This window comes from Triturus cristatus, chromosome 4_2, assembly GCF_964204655.1.
Source record: "Triturus cristatus chromosome 4_2, aTriCri1.1, whole genome shotgun sequence".
NCBI lineage: Eukaryota > Metazoa > Chordata > Amphibia > Caudata > Salamandridae > Triturus > Triturus cristatus.
This window is the reverse complement of record NC_140586.1, coordinates 615,427,938-615,443,920: the sequence shown is the minus strand read 5'-3', so window position 1 is coordinate 615,443,920 and position 15,983 is coordinate 615,427,938.

Here is a 15,983-nt window from a genome sequence, read left to right as displayed (position 1 = left end):
TTTTTTTATATTCCACGTTTATTTAAAAATAGTCTCTCATTTTCTCAATGACCCTTGTTGCTCAAGCCAGTTTCATATCATTTCAAATACGGGGCACAACCCTGATTGTCAGGAGTGCCAATTCAAACAGACATGCCAACTTAAAAAACAAGACTGAATTCAGCTCACATACAATTCTTTACAAAAATGCATATAAAACTATTACAATAATAGTAGGCGATTAGGAAATGAAAATAAGAGGATAAGCCTTTTGATGGCATCTTAACATTGAAACTTGAAAGCAGAAACACGAGGAAAGCTGTGGGGACAGGGCTTGGATGCAACATGTCATTTAACTCGCCAGGTGTATGTTTGTTTTCATCTCTACTCCATAATCAATTTGAGACGAGTACCACAGCCGATGGCTTCTTATCTTTCAAGGAACAGATGATTTTAGCACAATTCCGTTTGTGTGCCTCTCTTTTTCTGCTGTGACTAATATGTTGTGTGGGCTGGAGTTCAATTAATTATTTTACTTGCATCATTTTCTCTTCTAATCAAATTTTTATGAGGCCAAGACAGGTATTGTGAGAGGTCTGTGTGAATGGAAGATGTTAAAGATATAAATGGTGAATAGCACAGTGTGTTTGGCAAAACATTTGAATGTGCTTTGAACTCCTACTTCTCAAGTAGAAAAACATCTGTCCTAGCTATAAGCACCAAATTGTAGGCAACAGATTTGTCATGGCACATGTTTGGTATATATTTCTTTTGAGAACTTAGGCCCTCATTCTTGATTATGTGATAAAATCCACCTGAGCTTAATCCAAACAGGCCATTTTGATTTTACACCATGGTGATTTTAACACCCAATTCCTGTGTATTTTGTTTTTTTTCTGCACATTTTCCATATCTTCCTCTTTTAACTGCATACATACCTGCAGGCGTCTACGAAGGAATATGTGTGAAGGGAAACATGCGGTGTGGCAATTGTGCACATCTAGGACTTCAGGGTCCAGCACAAACACCATTTATATATGAGTCCAAGTAGACCCCAAACTTAAGAATGAAGGCCCTAAAGCCAATGAAAGTAATGGCAATCATCTCTTCTGATAATAGCATGACACTTTCTTATTTCTACCATTGGGTGGTATTGTATCACCCCTTGATGTGGGGTTCAGGTAAAGTTTCTGGAGGCTTTTCCCATTTCTGTCCATATACATACCCCCATTTGTTAGCTGGTGGTACACTAACCCAGCATTTCCACGATGTAGTGTTGGTATTACCGCTTTGCATTTTGAGAAATGACCTCAAAATGCGTGTGGTCATATTGATGTGGTACAGCTCTACCATTACTGGGGCATAGTACTAATGAGGTAAATCACATAAGGATTCTATATCCTCTGAGTGTAAATTCTATACTGCTGTAACAACTAATATGAAGGACAAAGATGTAACAGAGGAAAATCAAGAATTTCGGATTATTAATAGACAAGCGACTGCTTCACTTAGGACTGTTCTGAATCTGAGACTTCTAATCGGTACAGATGTGTTGGTTTTATTTTTGATTGAAGATCAATTTTTAAAAAAACATGGGGGCATATCAGCAACAACCGGCGATAATTATCGCTAAGCGCACTTAGCGCTAGGATAATTATCGCCGGCTAGCGTGGATTTTTATCGCTGAGATAGCGTGCTATTAGCAACGCTTATCTCAAAAGCGATAAAAATCCTAGCGCTAACTGCCAAACGTGTGATTATCGCTGGAAAACCAGCGATAATCCCACGAAATTTGGCGATAGCTTGTTGATAGGGCCTCACATACTTAGCCATGATATCCACCTTCCATAGAATATCATGGCTAAGTCAGTTTCAAAGCAGGCCAGCAGCGGTCCGTGGAGGAAGTTCCGTGGGGCAGAAAGGTGGGGCGGGGGAGGGGCAGGGTGGGGGGTACTAAACACCGGAACATGGATAATTGGAGGTAAGTAAACAATTAAATAAATAAAACGAATTTCGTAGCGCGCCCTGCATCACAAAATGCAGTGCAGCGCGCGCTACGAAATTCGTTTTATTTATTTAATTGTTTACTTACCTCCAATTATCCATAGTGTTTAGTAACCCCCACCCTGCCCCTCCCCGCCCCGCCTTTCCGCCCCGCCTTTCCGCCCCACGGAACTCCCTCCACGGACCGCTGCTGAAGCAGGCGTAAGGAAAGTAGCGATAACAGAGGTTATCGCTCCTTTTCCTGTCGCTATGCTGCTTTGCGTGAGGCTTGATAATAGGAGAAATGTCACTTAGCGACATTCCTCCCGTTATCCTGGGGAGGAACGCCCACTTTGCATCTCATTAGAGATGCAATGATGGGCGTTAAGGGAAATGGAGATAAGGCAAGGTTTCACGCGATAGCGTGACCTTGCAGATAAGGCGATAAAATGATCGCCGCTTTTCATCCGAAAACAGACGCAAAAGCAGCGATGATTTTTTAACGCCTGCTTGCTGATATGCCTCATAAATTATTAAATGTAAATGTGGTGTAGATTTGGAGCTGGTGAAGACTCCTCAGTATTTTGGGATATGTGATGCCCCCTCTTCTAGACTAGAAGCAGGCACGGTTCTCCATTTGGGCCTTCTGTGACGTAACCACGTTTCTTCAAGGTTCAGATGTAAGGAATGAATATAATGTTAGTTTGATTTACGACTGAAAACATTAGAATGTTCCTGAGTTGTGTGTGATACTTTAGGAACACAAATGAGCTTGTAGATTCGAAACATATGGTATACCAAGTCATTTACACGTGGAAGAAGAGATAAAAGGAAGGGAATATATGGAATCACAACTTAATTTAGAGAAATAATAAAAATAATCATAAATTTCTATACCTCTAGCCTGCGGGTAGCTGCTAGAGGACCATTCTTGACTAACTAGGAGAATGCACGGTTTTGAGCCTTGTACAATTTCAGTTGCCTGGTTAAAAAACAAAAATCGGTTACTCCCACATTAAATGTTGTACGCACTGTTTTATTTTATCAACACCAAGAACCTTATAATCATGATGTTTTTGTCTGGATTAGAATTTAGGCCTGGTCAAGTTGTGTCTCTAACGTATTAAATATAAATACAGATGTTTAAAATAAATGGAATAAGAGAGTTTAAGATCTTGTTGTAAATATAAATACATATACATAAAAAAATGGAATAAGAGAGTTTAAGATCCGGTGTTAAATATAAATACATAGCTTAAAAGAGTAACGCTCTTAAAGGTTTCAATAGATTTAGGTCGCCTTAACCCCAACCCATGGCTGAGAGAGCACAATTCCACCTCATTTTATACCCATAGACCTGCCAAAGGGTAAAAAAAAAATGGGAGGGTTTGTTCTGTGTCTACCTTCAATACAATGCTGCTGGTGCTACTACACCAGCTATACAACAGTGTCAATGCAGAAGAACAAACTGTAACAGAGAAGGAGAGAGCCCGCTGCATACAGGTGAGTGGAAGCAACAATCAGTTTACAAGGAAGCAGTGGTAAAGGAAGGATGAGCACGGTGAGCATCTCATACTCGACACTTTCATCCTTAGGGGAACTGGGTGTGGAAACAGGCAGTTTTGAGAGTGGAGTAGGAAAGTACAGTAGCATATTCTAAATAAGGCAGGCGTTTAGAAAGAACTTTCTAACTTAGTGACTCGATGTGTAGGGGGTGAGAGCGTCCACAAAAGAGCTGAAAGAATCCTCTTTATATATAATAAAGCAAAATAACTTTTTTACATGCATTGCCAGCTTCTATGCAAATAACCCCAAATACGGCTTCTGCACGTATGTACCATCTTACCATGCTCCATACACAGAGAGAGTGACTATGTGGTTAATGCAACAGATGAAAGTCCAACTGCATTCATGAAGTAACCAGACCCAAGGAGAGAAGTAACCAGACCCAAGGAGTAGGGACATGTTGATGTACGTGTTGAATTAAGTTCATGCACTCCACGCCAACAATGCCCACTCTGCACTATTCCTTCCTCCATAAGCCTTCAGTTGTACAATCAAAGATCACTTGTATATTGTTATTTTCAAATGATATACCAATTTTTGGACTTGGCCCATTTTGCAGGTTTATCCCCTGCCTTTTTGCTTTTTTGCCCTTTTGCCTCCTATTCTTCTGACCTGTTTTGTTGAGTTTTGGACTCTTTGCACTTTTCTACTGCTAATCAGTGGTAAAGTGCATATGCTCTCTGTGTAAATTATAATTTAGATTGGTTCTCCGTGATTGGCATAGTTGATTTACTAATAAGTCCCTAGTAAAGTGCACTGTGTGTGCCTAGGGCCTGTAAATCAAATGCTACTAGTGGGCCTGCAGCACTGGTTGTGGCACCCACATGAGTAGCCCTGTAAACTTGTCTCAGGCCTGCCACTGCAGTGTCTACAAGTCCAGTTTTAAACTGCCATGCCGAACACTAAGGAAGCCACACCTCACCTCCCCTGTGGCAGTAAGGAACTGACGTCTCAGCCCTCATGTGGCAGTAAGGACTGACCCCGTCTGGCATAGGCACTGCATCACCTCCCTGACGCCGTGCAACGCCATTGTTTGTCTCATCACACAAGGTACTTTTTCTCTGGGAGTACATGCACCCGTGTGCCTCACGGTTGGCACGTACTTTTGATTTGTACCTGTAACAACATCGATATAGCCCTAGTTAGATATATTGTTGGCTTGGAACTGTATTTTAGCCAGGAACCTTTTAAAAATGATATTTTGAGCTGTGTATGTTGGATTTGTCAAAGTAACACAAGAAGGGAGTGAAGAGGTAATGCTCAAAAGAGCAGAAGAGATGGATACGTCCTCCTCATGTTATATTGTCAAAAAACAAAGGGATCCACCCTTATGGGAAAATATAGAAGTGTTCCTCCAGACTACGTGTGTCTCCTACAATGGTGGGAAGCACACAGCATTGTTTAAATACCCCTCACCCACCAAAAGGATCCTTGGTGGCATGCTTCATCATCGGGGTCTTCCCGCCTCGCTGCGGGACGGGGCACGCTCTGACCTACGACTAGCACTGGTTATGAAAAACAATACTATCTGTGGTGTAGGAGTGTGAGTGGCTCAGTGGAAAAAATACATTTTAATGTTCCTTTGAGCTGGTATCATTAAAAGTGGGGAATGAGATGGAGATACTATGCTTTAATGAGCAGTGTCTCCTGTGTCGACATGTTTCGAAGCCCTCTCCTGGCTTCTCATCAGGACCTAGCAGAGATCCCTTCTACACTCAAATCAAAACAACTGTGTATTACATATAATCCTAGCTAAGTGTTCCATCTCATTCCCCACTTTTAACAATACCAGCTCAAAGGAACATTAAAATTTATTTTTTCCACTGAGCCAGGTATTTTTACATTTTTCACCATTCAACCACTTCTGACCCTCCCACTCACACTCCTACACCACACATAGTATTGTTTTTCATAACCAGTGCTCCCACGTAGTCGCAGGTCGCAGTACGCACCGTCCCGCAGCGGGGCGGGAAGACCCCAATGAATAAACATGCCACCAAGGGTCCTTTTGGTGGGTGAGAGGTATTTAAACAAAGCTGTGTGCTTTCCACCATTGTAGGAGACACACGTAGTCTGGAGGAACACTTCTACACTTCTATACTTTCCAATAAGGGTGGATCCCTTTGTTTTTTGACAATATGTTCGGTTTAGATAAAGCTTCATTTTTATAATCAAGTGTGGTGTCCATTTCTAGTGTTTTCACTGTGTTACTGTGTGTTATACACAAATGCTTTTCACATTGGCTCTGAGATAAGCCTGACTGCCCGTGCCAAGCTACCAAGGGGTAAGCAGGGGTTATTTTAGGTGTATAATCCCCTTATCTTGACTAGAAGAAAGGGACTCTTCTTTGACAGGGTAAAAGCCATCGCCAATTAGAGACCCCCATTTCTAACGCCAATTCTTATCTTTTTGTGTAGAATGTCCGGTATATCAAATGTGAATATGCAATAAAACAAACAAAATAGTAAGGGTCTGATTTAGAGCCTGGTTGACTTGTAATCCATCGCCAATGTGACAGATGTACTGTCCACCTTATTCCAAGTGCCATAGGATATACGTAAGAAGTCAAATTTGTGACAGAGTAACCCAACAGCTAAACTCCAAATCTAAATGTGCAAAAAAAATATACTCTTCATTTAACTTTACTAACGTATTCATAATTGATTGATCTCTTCCAACAGCACATCTGACAAAGCCTACTTTATGGAATATATTTATTCTGCCGAGTTATAAAGGAGTTTACAATCACCATAAATTTCACTATACTAAATAAAATACATACAATTCCCAACCCTTGTGTAACATATAGTCATCATAGCTGTAATGTATAACATTTTTATTGGTTCTTTTCCGTGTCAATGATTAATTTTTCATCAGTCAATACAACGTAATATATATGCAATGTGTTTTGTACCGTGTTCACACTCATTAATTGATTGGGTAGAGGACGCAGCCAGGCTAAAGCAGTTGCTACATATTGATTCAGTATTACTCTAATCAATATTTGTTCTCAGCAAAACAGCCATGGGTGTATTACTTGAAAATTGTATCTACTGTTATGTGCATGCCCATGATATTACAAAAAGACAAAGGAAGGAAAGTTTCATATGACATTCATGAAATTTAGAACTGTGGGTCTCATTATGATGGCGGAAGGACTGCCAGGCCAGCGGTCCTTCCGCCATCATACTGAAAATTTCCACCGCCAAATTAAGATGGCGGTGGGAATCACAATGGTTCCGCGGCAGATGGAAAGTCTGTCCACCATCGTTCCGCAAGGTGGTCTTTTTCTGCCCGCCTTGCGGAACCCGTAACCAGGGCAATATTGCGGCGGTGCCGTGCTGGCACCGCCGTAGTGGTTAGGGTATACCCTTCCGCCTGTCTTTTTGCGGCAGATATCTTGGCGCAAAAAGACAGGTGGAGACTGGCTTTGGGGGCCTGTTACGGGCCTCTGTGTGTGTGTGGCTGTGCATGCTCTTTTGACTCTGCGGACGATGCTGCAGCCAGCAACACCATCCGCAATCCTAAAAGGTAAGGATGAGCCCGCCAGTATGTCGGGCGCATCCTAATTGCACTGGTGGGACCGCTGAACGTCTAGCGGGCGGTCCCAAAACCGTTATGATCCACCTGCCATCATAATGAGTCCCTTTGTCACTCAAATCACTTGCATCTTATGATTTGTAAAGTTTACAACTAGTCTATCACTCTCCAATCCACAAATTCAAGCTGAAGCGTGGAAATAGATGGGATTTAAAACAGTGTGCTAGTGCAAGCAAGACATTGGAATTGTACACAGCAGTGCAAGTCACAAGATGAAACAAAAGAAAACCCCACCTGGATGTGTTTAGGGTATTTTTACACCTGGGGCTCTTTTCATGGAATTGATAGAAATTCCGCTCTCGTGATTTAATTATTAAGCATCTGCACTGCAGGGTGTTGAAGGAATAGTTTCAGAAGTCCCAGCTCTGATTGGAGGCTCATGTTTGTATCCTAGACAATTCCATTGCAATAAATTAACAATACAAAAGGAGTCACAATTTTTTTTAAAAGGGCCAGATCCTTTGACCTTGAAGAGAAATGGCAAGATAAAGAACTGAGGACTCTGGGAATTAGAGGCAAAATTGGTTAATCTTATTTTTAACATGCTATCCTAAAGAAAGATTAACGTTTTACTCAGATTTATTTCTGTGGGTAACATAAAGCACTGGGTAGCAAAATTATTAGGATGAGGCTTTACTACATTTCAGAACTCTAAATAGAACCAATCATTATCTTCGTTATTTTTTTTCAGCAGCCTGCCCTGCATTACAGAGTTTAGGATCTCAAAATCATTTTATACATCTGGCTCTTTATGTTATTTTCATTTTTTCTTTTTTTTATTTTATTTTATTTTTCATTTTTGCAGTGGTGGAAGAGGGATTGGCGATTTATACTTCATAGAAACAAATACAAATATAAGTACAATACATTAAAAATAAACAACAACAAAAAAAAAGGAAATACATGACAGTTGATGATAAAAAACAACTTATTAGTTTGCTAACCAATCCTGAAATGGAGCCCAATTTTTAGCAGCAATTAAACGTCTTCTCCTTCCCTGAAACTTACTTACAGCAGTTTCTAATTTAAACCAAGCCAACATCCTGGCCTGCCAGTGAAAGAAAGTAGGAGGTTGAGGGTTTATCCAAATAGAAGTAATACAGAGTCTAAACATTGCCATTGCAATGAACAAAAAAGAATGAAAATGTCTTGATCTGGTGGTATCCATAGCATATTGATAGCCTGTAATCACCATTTCAGCAGAAATTTTAATTGAAGATTGAGTTATCTGTGTGAGAAACGTTTCAATTTGGTTAATGAAGAGTGATAGTTCAGGGCAGTCAAAAAACATGTGAAGAGAATCCGCAGATGGAAATTTGCATCTTGCACATGATAAACTTATGGCCCCAGGGGCAATCCCCCATCTGGCTAGTTTAGCTGGGGTATAATAAAGGTTAAACATAGCCATATAACTTTGGGTACGGAGAGTACCAGAGACAAAAACCGTCTTGGCTAACATAAGTGGTACCTTTAGATCTATAGAAGGTACCCCAAATTTGACCGCCCATTTATTATTAAAATCCGAGAGATCATCTGGTAGTCGAGACAACAAAGTTTGATACAATGTACCAATTTTAGCTTTTTTTTTAACCAATTCAAATATCAAAATCTTCTCAAAAAGTGCTGGATTTTCTGAGAGTTTTTTATCGAGAAAACTTCTGATTTGAAGATATTTAAAAAAGTGATTAGATTGCAAATCAAATTTGTGTTGCAAAAAGGAGAAAGATGCTAGCATGCCAGAGTCAGCTAGGTCGCCTATATCAATAAGGCCTTGCAAGGCCCAGATAACAGTTATTGAATCTTGAAGTATCACTGGAGGGAGCCCGGACGCATTCAATGGTGTATGATAATTAATTTTGTAATTAGAAAAAAGACGACAAATTTTTTGCCAGATCGTAAACAAGGCCCATGCTACCTTAAACCTCGTTTTTTTAAAGTAACTTGGTTCTAAAATACGTGTTAATATCCCTTGTGTAGCATCGCCTAATGAAATTGAGAATATTGAAGGAGCCAGAAATGGCGGTAATACCACCTTCTTACCAAATAGTGGAAAAGCAAAATGTTGGATCATCGCAGCCCAATAATAGTAAGTAAGATTTGGAACTGACCAGCCCCCGCGTTCTTGCGGGAGATGAGTCCATTTAGCAGCTCGTCGTGGCTTACGGTATGCCCATAAGAACCTCTGGCAAATTCTTTGTGCTTTTATTAGAGTAGAGTTAGGAACTAATAACGGGATAGACCTAAATAGATATAAAAATTTTGGAAGTACCAACATTTTAAGAACATTGCCGCGCCCAAATAAGGAGAGATGGAGGTGGTTCAGCCGTTCTAGTTTGTTATGAAGCTGATCGATAATAGGAAAATAGTTTAAATCTGAAATTTGACCAACATCTGCCGAGATCTGAATGCCTAGATATGTCGCTTGTGAGGCAATGGGAGCAATTGTTATTGGCATAGCTGACGATTGCAAGATTTGAGTTTTTGTGATATTTAACTTATAGCCAGAGATTGAGCCAAATTGGACTGCTAAAATCTCCAATACAGGAAAGGAAACAGTAATATTATTTGTTAACACTACTATATCGTCAGCATATGCCAATGTTTTATACTCAGTGCCATGAACAATAATTGGAGAGATGTTTTGTGCTCTTTCTATCAGGGATAAAAAAGGATCAATATATAAAGCAAAAAGGAGAGGGGAACAAGGGCACCCTTGTCTGGTGCCGCGAGTAATAGGAAAATAGCTTGATTCCTCTCCTGAAATACGGATTTTAGCGATTGGGGAAATGTACAATGTTTGCAGGGCTAGAATAAATTCAGGCGGTATCCCTTTCCAATGAAGAACGGCCCAGAGATAGCCCCAGGAGACCCTGTCGAACGCCTTCTCGGCGTCCAACAGGATCACACCCAGGGGAGATTTTGTGATCTGAGCCCAATCTAAAAGAGCAATAACACGCTTAATATGATCGGTAGTATCTCTACCCTGAATAAAACCATGCTGGCGAATGGAAACTAACGGGGAAATAATTTGAACAAGACGGAATGCTAAAACCCTGGAATAAATTTTACTGTCGGTGTTAATTAATGCTATGGGCCGATATGATGCTGGATTTAGTTAGTCTTTTCCTTTCTTTTTGAATAATACAATGGTCGATTGTCGCCAGGTTTCAGGAATGACCTCCCTCTGAGCGAGTTGAAAAACTTCAAGCATCTGTTGTTTAAATAAATGTGAAAAAGTTTTATAAAATTCGAGATGTATGAGATCAGGTCCTGCCGCTTTGCCAGAAGACAGAGATTTTATGGCAGCTTCAATTTCTTCCCAACTTATAGGTTCAGCCAAGGTTAAATTCTGGTCGGGAGAGGTCTTCCGAGTTTCAAGGGATTTTAAAAAATGATCCAGTTGTTTTTGTTGCTGCTGAAAAATGTTTGGTTCCTCAGTATATAAAGTTGAATAGAAATCCACAAAGGTGTTTAACACACCATTAGGTGAATCTTGTAGAATACCAGATCGATCTTTGACCTTTATTATATGGCTAGCTATTGCCCTTTGTTGTACTCTTTTTGCCAAGACCTTGCCTGACGCTTCACCAAACTCATACATTGATGTACGAAATTGAAAGTACTTAGTAGCTATATCAGCATATAAAGGATCAAGGAGATTAGCCTTGGCAAGAGCGACCGCTTTCTGACAAGAAGTTAGATCTTCACCGATATGGATACTGGTGCTTAGGTCTAGCTCAGCTTGTTGAAGTGCTAGAACTCTATTTTTAAGATTTTGCTGTTCAGTTTGCCATCGATAGGACGCAATTCTCTTAGTTTCACCGCGTAAGGCAGCTTTAAAGGTATCCCAGACTAAACCTACAGATGCTGAATAGCTATTGATTGAAAAGAAGTCTGGAATCCAAGCTGACATCCGTTCCTGATATAGTTTATCCAACAGTAGCTTCCTGTCAAAAGTCCAAGGTCTAATATGATGCGGAGGTCGATTCCAAGGAAAACAAAAAATTATGGAATTATGATCGGATATAGTCCGTGGGTCAAGCCAAACCTTAATAGATTTCAAAACTTCGAAAGAGGCGAAGGCATAATCTATACGAACCAATTTTTGATGGGGTATTGAATAAAAAGTAAACCCGTTAAGGGCTGGATTGCTAACATGCCATATATCTACTAAACCATGTTCGAGTAATAATATACGAAGTGCTTTATAGACCTGGGGTTTCCTACCAATATAATCGTTTGATTTAGTGATGTCTAGCCCGCTAGGAATATTAATATTGAAATCACCACAGAAGATTAACGGGTGCGGCCAATTAGCTAGTTCTACGTTTAAATCCATCAGGATCTGTGGATCATCCAAGTTGGATGCATATATTGAACAAATCGAAAGTACAGATTTATTGATGAGCAATTCAGCAATTAACCATCTACCTGTGTTGTCTTGTTTAGTTCTCTTAACTTGGGCAACCCCTACTTTTGAAATGATAGCAACACCCCTAATAGTGGAAGTTTGTCTGGTAGTAGCCACTAAATCATAGCCCAAAAACTTAAGATAGTGCCGATTAGCCCAAGAAATATGAGTTTCTTGCAGGCAGATCAAATCCACTTGCATAGCCTGCATCAGCTTATAAAAGATCCTACGCTTCTTAAGATCATTTAACCCACATATGTTCCAGGTTGCATAAGTCAATTTACGATTTGCCATTTAAACATAGTAAAGAAGGGAAACATCATATATATATATATATGTATACCTTGGAAAAAATTATATGGAGTATACCACCAACATATCAAAGAAAAACACATAATTAACATCTTAGACGAAATTGAGAACACACTGCCATGCATCTTACTTGTATCGCCAGTCACCTCAAGTATCCACCACAGTACCACCCAGTGACCCCCCCAACCCACCTTTCAACCCCCCCTCCCCCCCGTTGCCCCCCCTACCCCTTAACCAAAAACGGGAGCTCAGGACCGGGGTCCTTGTGATGGTTGAGTGAGCGTCACACCACACTCCGCTGGGCCTAGAACAATATACTTAATGTTATAGGAGAGTCGGTCCTATCAATAAATTAACAATACAAAAGGAGTCACAATTTTTTTTAAAAGGGCCAGATCCTTTGACCTTGAAGAGAAATGGCAAGATAAAGAACTGAGGACTCTGGGAATTAGAGGCAAAATTGGTTAATCTTATTTTTAAGATGCTATCCTAAAGAAAGATTAACGTTTTACTCAGATTTATTTCTGTGGGTAACATAAAGCACTGGGTAGCAAAATTATTAGGATGAGGCTTTACTACATTTTAGAACTCTAAATAGAACCAATCATTATCTTCGTTATTTTTTTTCAGCAGCCTGCCCTGCATTACAGAGTTTAGGATCTCAAAATCATTTTATACATCTGGCTCTTTATGTTATTTTCAATGTCCTTAGATGTTATATCAAAGTAGATTAGTTATGGATAAGTGATGCTCTTAGCTTTCCAGTACTAGCAAAGTCGGACCAATCTTTGATTTCATTACAAATGGATGCTTCAACAAGATAGCTTACCATAATGTTACGTTACCAGCCACCATTAGATATTCAATAACTAAATAATTCACAGGTGGCTATGCTAAACGCTTTCACACCAAATCAATCATATAGGGTAGTAATGGAGTAGCACGTATCAAACGAAAAAAGGAAGTCCTTTCCAGCACCCAGCCACCTAAGGTGCAAAATACTGCACTGTGTGACAGTTCAGATAACTTGAAAACAAAGCACCGAAGCACTCACTCTATAGTTTTCATAGGATCCTTGATAAGGAAGTCGAATAAATGAGCAGGTAATCCAAATTCTTCTGTTTATTCGTTACAAAAGTTGGTACATTGCATGAACAATTTTGCCATGGAGGCAGCCGACACGTGTTTCGTCCACAGGGCTTTTTCAAGGCTGCAGAATCATAAACAACAATTTTAAATATATTGTGTATAATGCCATAAGTGCAAAGTCCAAAACTCATACCAGGTGAACATAACAATGTGTCAACATCGAAACCAAGGAGGAACAGTTGCCAAGCAGATAAGAAACAGGACGGTTAATTAGAACCATAGATCATCAATATGTGAATAATAATAACACCCATGTTATCCGTAAGAAAAGGGAAGAAGTTTGAAGTGAAGATTTGAGGATGAGGTGACTAAAACCATATTCAAAGTTATGAAAGTTACGTAGAACAATGTCCAACTACAACAATAGTGGACTGATACAAAAGGCACATCTGCCACACTTCATAAGTCCTTCCAATAAGAGGTCAACTTGTAATAGTTGTCAAGAAATCGTACCAATCTTCAAAAAATTATTGAAGGCCAACCTGGCCCAAGTAGACGCAATAACTGAACAATGTAATCACATATAAAACCGTATGGTCACCTAAAGTCAATTGTAAACATCTTCTTCTATGCACCCCACCTTACCATTAGATAACCAATTGTGTTCTACTTGAAAATTATACTTTTGACATTCAAGCTACGTTAGGGGCCGGATCTCTGACAGTGGAATGGTCAACTCTTTGTACTCAATTGCTCGCCAAATTCCAACAGTCAGCCCAACAAAACGTTCATCCAAATCCAAGCATGCCCTAAACACAGAGTCAACGCAGAGCTAATTGCTGTATACAAATGGGCACAAAAAAGCTACATAGAGGCAATCTATGCAGAGAAACAAAATCAACTAAAATATTTTTGGTGCATTCTTTTATGCGCAAGTAAGCAGCCCAACTCTAAAAAATTCAAGGCCCTGGTGAACAAACAAATGAATGGAAGACGTGGCCTGGTCCGCACGAACATCACAGAGCCAGAATGGGCCACGTTTCATTTTAGGCACTTCCTGTTTTTGGGCCAGGTGTCTAACCAAGCTCCTTGATTATTGCCTGCAGAGATCAACTATACCTGATTCGTGGAGTGGGGCAATAATCCATCCCACTTACAGAGAAGGTTCTCGATCAGACCCCAGTAACTACAGTCTGATTGTGCTACTTAAGAAAGAGGCCAAGTATTTTGCCAGCCTTCTCCTTGCGGACTTGAAACAGTGGGTGGAGTTGAGCGGGCTTGTCCCAAAAAATCAAACTGGCTCCACAGCGAAGTCTGGTATACTTACTAATCTTTTAGCCCTATCAATTCTGATGGACAAGTCAAATTCAATCTACCATCTGTTACATTGCTGCTTTGTGGACTTCAAGATGGCATTCAATTGTGTACTGAGAACAGCGCTCTGGGCCACAACTAATACAAGTGGTGAATCCCCCCAAACCTCTTGGACCCAATAATTCAGTTGCAGACTATCACCTGGATTTGAGTCAAGCTAGGGGATGGCTCACACCCGTTCAGGAAAATCCCAACATCATGTGGCATTAAACAGGGAAGTGTGCTATCTCCCTACTTTTAACCTGTTTATTGCAGATCTTCCATAAAGTCTTGACACAGTCAACTGCCATCTTCCAAGGATCAGTGGTGATCAGATCAGCAACCTGATCAGTATGCTGATGACCTTGTCCTATTCAGTCTTACGAGGATAGGTCTGCAACGTTTGATTAATCAGCTGCACACCTACGCAATCACCAATAACGTGGAGGCTAATCTGAAGAAGACAAAGGTAGTCACATTTAACAGAAAAAGGTACCAGAGGGGTGGCTGGACATACAATTCCCAGAAGATTGTGGCAGATCAATCATACATGTATCTTGGGGTACACATCAATGCCAAGGGATCCTTCATCAAGCACCGTAAAGAAATTGCAGAAAAGGCCATGGCAATCAAAGCTATCCTATACAAACTCTCAAAATCATTAATAGGCCAGAAGAATTCCCCAATCTAATGCTGGAAGTCATGCGAGCCAATGTCTCTCCCACATTATCTTACAGCACCAAAATCCTTTTGGGCAAGGACAGCAGCTTAATGAATAAACTTACCATAAGGATCTCTAAACGCATTTTGTTGCTCACAAAGTCATCAGATCAGGATGGAACTCGGCCTTCTTGACAAATGAGTGGTGGGCACTGCACCCTTTCTTAAACTGTGTCACAAACTGTGAGGAGCCCAAGCCCACCCTCTTGAGGCCCTGTTATGGACCGACTTCAGCACCAGCAGGCCCTGGGTCACACCGCCTATATCTAAAGGACTGTGAGCAGGTCCAGTCCGTGAATGAACTGTGGGTCTTAAACCCAAGTTAAACGGCATTCAAATTGAGTATCAAAAAACACATTTGCCTCTGGTCCTATCAAACAGACAGAGCAATTTTAGCCAAATGCAAGTATGCATGGGCAGTTATCAATTTACATCAGCTTAAATCCCCCTCCCCTTACCTCTCCTGCAAGTATTCCAATCAGTTGAAGCTAAGATTCATGACTCTCAGGCTGGATGAGTGGCTGTTTTGAAGCACCTAGTCTGCTGACGGCATCCAACAGAGAGGTTCAAATGCAGTGGCTGTGGCCAGTGTGATGAGTCCCTTGAGCATGTCCTATGAGTCTGTTCAGCCTTTTTGAATAAGTGTAAAACAAGCCTCCAGGGTGAGTGGAACAGGTTGGGAGTACAACCCTATCGCCAGGGCAATATAGCAGCACTTAAGCCAGAAAACACTGCCTTAAACATCCGGCTGACTGAATTTGTCCTCCTTATACACAAAGGGCCTCATTTATGTGAAGTGACGCATCGCTGCGTGAAAGCAGCGATGCGTCACTTCTCAGTGCGCCCTCCTTGCGACACCAATGATGCGTCATATTTATAATATGACGCATCATGTCGCAAGGAAGGACAGATACGGCAGTATAACTGACGTATCTGTCGGCGCAAAAAAGTGGCGCATTGCTGGAGTTGT